Source organism: Lissotriton vulgaris, chromosome 2_1 (genome assembly GCF_964263255.1).
Source record: "Lissotriton vulgaris chromosome 2_1, aLisVul1.2, whole genome shotgun sequence".
Lineage (NCBI taxonomy): Eukaryota > Metazoa > Chordata > Amphibia > Caudata > Salamandridae > Lissotriton > Lissotriton vulgaris.
This window is the reverse complement of record NC_141687.1, coordinates 858,917,060-858,922,374: the sequence shown is the minus strand read 5'-3', so window position 1 is coordinate 858,922,374 and position 5,315 is coordinate 858,917,060. Positions and strand designations below refer to the sequence as shown.

At 56.6% G+C, this 5,315-nt stretch overlaps 2 non-coding genes and 1 pseudogene across 2 annotated transcripts; all 3 read left to right on the top strand.

Moving 5' to 3' along the window:
- The first annotated feature begins 225 nt into the window (after positions 1–225).
- On the top strand, positions 226–332 carry LOC147731301 (U6 spliceosomal RNA). The gene has a single exon (XR_015308878.1). It is a non-coding gene; the product is annotated as a U6 spliceosomal RNA (small nuclear RNA).
- A 1,197-nt stretch (positions 333–1,529) lies between these two features.
- LOC147731300 (U6 spliceosomal RNA) lies at positions 1,530–1,636 on the top strand. Its single transcript, XR_015308861.1, has one exon. It is a non-coding gene; the product is annotated as a U6 spliceosomal RNA (small nuclear RNA).
- A 241-nt stretch (positions 1,637–1,877) lies between these two features.
- LOC147731299 (5S ribosomal RNA) lies at positions 1,878–1,994 on the top strand (annotated as a pseudogene).
- Positions 1,995–5,315: the final 3,321 nt, after the last annotated feature.

The following is a 5,315-nucleotide window of genomic DNA, read 5'->3' as shown; positions in this document are numbered from 1 at the left end:
TTTCGGGGTATCCGCCTCCACGGGGGGCGCTCTGGACTACACAGTTGCGAAATCTGGCTTTTCCCGGGCTCGGGCTGGCCTTCTCCCACCCTGGGAATCGAGGCTGCGCCTCCGCTGCGTCCCTTCTTGGGACGTTGCTGTTAGAGTTCGTGGGCTCCTTGAGCTTACTGGCCGGTGTCCGGTCTTGCGATTTGCCGCGGGGGCCGCCTTCTCGGAAGGTTGGTGGTGCTCGCCTCAGCGGCACATTTGCTAACATTGGAACGATCTTGAGGGGTTTAGCAGGGCCCCTGCGCATGGTTGACACGTTCTTTCGTGTAGCGTTCCAATTGCCTTCTCCTTCCCTGGTCTCGACTGTGGGTCTTTCTGGGACCTTGGGTGGGGACGGGGCTCCTGGCCCGCCTGGTGGTTCTTAGTCGCCGGGTGTGGGTCTTGGGGTGCCCTGTCTGGCCGTGTGCTTCCTCACGGCCTCATTTTTGTCCCCCCCACATGGGAATGTGGCTTCACATCTGGCGGTGTCTCTCGGCCGTCGGCTTCCGGGCCTATGTAGGGTGGTCCCCTCGGTCCTCGTCTCGGGCTTGTCCTCCTTCGGGGGGGCGTGTGCCTGGTCCCGGTACTCCCCTCTGGTGCTTTCAGGGGGGGGGCGTCCTTTGGCGCCGGGCCGTTTGGAGGTCGTTGGGTTCTCCGGCGGACGCTCAGCTCCTCGTGCTTCGGGGGTTGCTGGATGTCTTCCTGGCCGGCCGTCTTTTTGCTGTGCTCGCTTCAGCAGCACTTTTACTAAACTTGGTTGAGGTGACTGGCTTGGCCCCTGCACGTTTTCGTGTGGCTTTCCATTTGCCGGGGCTTGGGTCCCCGGGTCTTGGTCGGGTTGGGCGCCCTGATGGGGGTGTCACCGGTCCTGGCCCTTCGGGCTGTCTTCCCCCGGGGGCCGACGGAGTCGGGTCTGGCCTTCGTGGCGTGGTCTCGCCCTGCCCCGGTGGTGTTTCGACGCCTAGGGCCTCGGCTCGGTCTGCCTCCGAGGTCTCTGTTCACGGAGGGGGGCTCGGCCCTCCGGCCCGGGTTCTACTCCTCCTTCCGGGTCCTTATTACCGGTCTTTCGCGTGGCCTTTCGGTCTGCTGGACGCATCTCCCCCGTGCCCTCTGAGATCGCGGTTCCTCGGCAGGAGGCGCTTGGGCAGGGCCGGGGTGCTCATGGACGCCCGGCGGCGCATGGCCTTGTTTTGGAACGTTGCAGTGGTGTGGTGCCGGGCACCCGCGCGTGGTTGCCACGCAAGTCGTGGTGCGTTCCTGTTTTTGGTTCCCGGCGGGGTGTTCCGCCCCGGGTTCCCTCTCCTTTGGCCATGCTGGCGATTCGAGCCTCCTGGCCGATCCCGGATCTTCCCGTACAGTGGTTGGGTCCCCCGCTCTCGGCGTCGGTGTTGAGCCGGCTCTTGTCGGCTGGCCTGCCTCCTTGTGCAGGCCTGATTCTGGAGCGGAGGACGCTGCTGGCTCGGGGGTTGTGGCTTTGCTGCTGGGTTCCCGCAGGCATTCCAGTGCTCGCTTCGGCAGCGCGTATACATATTTGGAAAGATACAGAGTAGATTGGCACGGCTCCTGCGCAAGGAGGACTCACAAGTTTCGTGGAGCGTTCCATGTTAGTGGAGATGTGTAGCTCAGGGGGTGGAGGCGGCAGTCCCGGTAGCTGAGATTGGTCCTGGACCTGAGTTCGATTCCCCGCCTCGGTGGGTCTTGGGCTTAAAAACTTCCATGGACTCGAGAATTCTCATACCGGTGCCTACTCGTCTCACGGGTTCACACTCTGCAACTCTGGGCGGATGCTTGCTTATTCTCCACTTGGGCCCCTTGCGGCGGGATGCCTGACTCTCACCTTGTATCCTGCAGCCTACGGCCATACCACCCTGAATGCTCCTGATCTCGTCCGATCTCAGAAGTTAAGCAGGGTCGGGCCTGGTTAGTACCTGGATGGGATATCTCACAGGGGTATACCAGGTCGGGTTCCCAAGGCACGCACCTGGTTGCCTTTGGGCGATACGTGCGCTATGCACTTCGCAATACACTTGCATACTCCCTCTCTCGTTCTACGAGCTCTTCGGGGCCCGCCCTTTTGGGACCCGGCCCTCGGTGGCTTTGCGGTTCCTCGCCTGTCAGGTTTCCCTGGTGGCGATGGTGCCTGCTGGGCGGATGGGCGTGCGGGGGTCGTTCCTCCGCTCCCCGCCCTTCTTGCGGGTTTTGCCGGACGGGGTTGCTCCTCCGGCATGTCCCCCGTGTCCTGCCCGGGGTCCCTTCCCTGGGGCCTCGGACTCAGGTGGTGTCTTTACCGCTTTTTCCGACCAACGTGGTTCCTCCCTTGTCCGGGCTGGTTGTTCGGCGTGCTGTTTTGGCTTCTCTTAGCCGCACGTTTTTCCTTTCCCGGTGGGTTGTCCTGTGTTATGCCTTTTGGGCCCGGTTCGTTCGGGCCGCTAGCCCTCGTTCCTCCTTGGTTCGCGGGCTTACACAGGCTGGCATCCTTCCCTACGCTTCGCTGGGTTCGGTGGATCCGGCGGGGGCCCGGGGTCGGTCTGCGAGGTGTGGCTCTGTTCCCTGGGCCCCCTTAGTGGGTGTCTCCTCGGTGGAGTATTGGTCTGACTTCGGCGTGGTCTTCACCCGCCTGGTACGTGGGTCTCTAGCAGTCCCGGGGGGACTTCGCTGGGGCCGTTCTGAGTGCTGGAGCTGCGACCAGTGGCGTCACTAGGGGGGTGCGGGGGGTGCGGAGCGCACCGGGTGACACCATCACATGGGGGTGACACCGTGACACCTCCGTTTGAACCACGGACGTGTGCGCTGCAAAAGCTCGCATCACTGGCGGCGCCTGCAGTGCTCTGCTCCAAGAGATATGTTGCTGCCAGTGCCAGCAGCTGCCCTTCATAAATAGTTAATCTCTGTGAGAGAGACTGAGAGACAGCAGCGCTAGGTGGCTACAATGTAAAGATCCTTCTGCTGGCTCCAGGTTGGCGCTGCAATTTCCTGCCGCGCCGTGTAAATTTATACAGTTATGCTGCCAATTAATTACGAGGGCGGCCTCGGGGGGAGGGGGCCTTGCCGTCACGTCCGGAGGAAGTAGTGAGCACACTGAGGCAGAAGCGGCAGGGGACTCAAATCGAATCAGGGAGTCCTTGCCGTGGCGTGCAGCACGGCTGCACAGACAGTTTTTGTTCTCACCAATGATTGGTGACTTGTGTCCTGAATTGGTGATCTGACTCACCCGCGGCCCGTCCGCCGCCAAAGACAGTGGTGGTGCCTCAACAGGCAGTGAGTGCTGCAGAACCGAGGCCATGATAAAATGCGAGGCCTACTCCAGTCCTTAACTCGAGGCCTGGACCGCTGCTCACCGTGCAGGGAGGGAAAGTCGTCGCGGCTGGCTGGTGTAAGTGTGTCACACTGACTACCTATTAAGCTAGTACCAGTTGGATCTTTCAGACAATAATTGAAAGTTGCTTGTATTACGGCCTCACTCCCCCCTTGGTATTGAAAGACCTGTTCATCAGGTGCGTGCTCACAAATATCACTAGCGTACTGTTGTAATTAGCGATTGTTAACTAATGTACATTCCTAAAGCGGCCGCGGCGCGGCTTCTTTAGGTAATTTTTTTATTCTAGTGCTCGGGCCGACTCGCCCGAACAGAATTGTATTTATATGAAAAACCAAAAGAAACCAAAAGCTTATTTTCAAAGGATTTGGTAACGTGTGTTTGCTTTTACTCATTTTCTGTCAATGGGGGGGGGGCATTGAGTGCTGATCCGAGCCAAGGTGCTGGAGTCGCACACCAGTCGCATTCCCTGTCTGCTGTTTATTTGTTCCACAGAAATTGTCTTCAGACGCCAAATATCACGCATTCATAGCTGTCAAGTTTTCAGATTGCATCTGAAAACATTAGCAACGTTTAAGTGCTTTTTTTGTATCAGTGACATTCCATGGCTTTTGTGTAACATTTAACGTGAAACTTAATTGTGATTAAAAACAAACAGCAAAAATCCCTGTACACAATACATATCAGAAGTAATCCCGTTGCCACAACATGAAGCTATAAAAGCATGTTCCACTTCATCTTTTTTTCAATTTTTCTTGCTTTCACTGAGGCACGGCTGCTCACTGAATTTAAAGGAGCCTGCGCCTGTAGAGAGCATGGACTCCCATCACAAGCTAGTGCGCATAGATTGTGTAACCATCTGGGTCTGCAGTCCAGTCACACGGTGGTCCGACATGCTCTGTGCAGGAGAAGTCCAAAAACATGCAACGCTCCCTTGGTAACCTGGGCAGTCACGAGTGGAGGGAGGGGTCCATGGGGCGGAAGCCGAGCAGTTCTTCAGAACTCCATGAAAAGACTACGCTATTCACGAGCCCCAACCCCTTCTGTGAACTTTATACTAGGCCCACCCAGTGATTAAGTGCCTCTCGCACACTATCAAAAGCAGCGTGGACGCAAGTGCCATAAAAGTACGAGGCAGTCAGACACGCTCCGTAAAACAAGTCTGAATTATAATGCTATCTGGCCAATATACACATACTCTCTTCAGGCGCTTCCTCCTACTAAATATTTACTTCGTGTCCATGTGCCAATGTCCATCATGGGGTAAGTCGTGAGGGGGGTGACACCATGAGTTTCGCACTGGGTGACACCAACCCTAGTGACGCCACTGGCTGCGACTCCTGGTTGGCCTCCTTTTCCTGGAGGTCTTGATTTCAGGTTTCCTGTGGTCCCTGTTTTCTTTTCAGTTGTTTACATCAACCTTGGGTTGGTTTCTCTGCATCACCATGTGGTGTTGTTGTTCGGGTGGTCAATGAAGCCTTGTTGGCTTGGGTATTGGCTCACTTTGTAACTCAGGGGGCGAGGAAGACTAACGAGGAGGTAATGCCCCGGTTACTTACCGGTAATCTTCATTACTCCGAGTATAGTCTTCCTCGCCACATGAGTTCCCTCCCCCCCTCCCTGTCTGGCTATCGGCTTCATTGTTTGCTTGGTAGATCAGGCTGATTGGTTGGGCCGGCCCGCCTCTTATAGAGGTCAGGTGGGACTGGTCGGCCATGTTGGGAGGGGGTGGGAGGTGGTTTCTTTTTGCTTTGGAGGGTTCTGTTGTGGAGCTAAAGCTCACTTTGTAACTCATGTGGCGAGGAAGACTATACTCGGAGTAATGAAGATTACCGGTAAGTAACCGGGGCATTAACAGAATGTTTAACAGCCCCTCATGAAGTCATTCCATTAGTCTTTATATTTTAACTTTTCACACGCAACAAATCCTGCCATTATAAAGTGGGAGTACCCCGAGGAAGGGAGGTAGCAT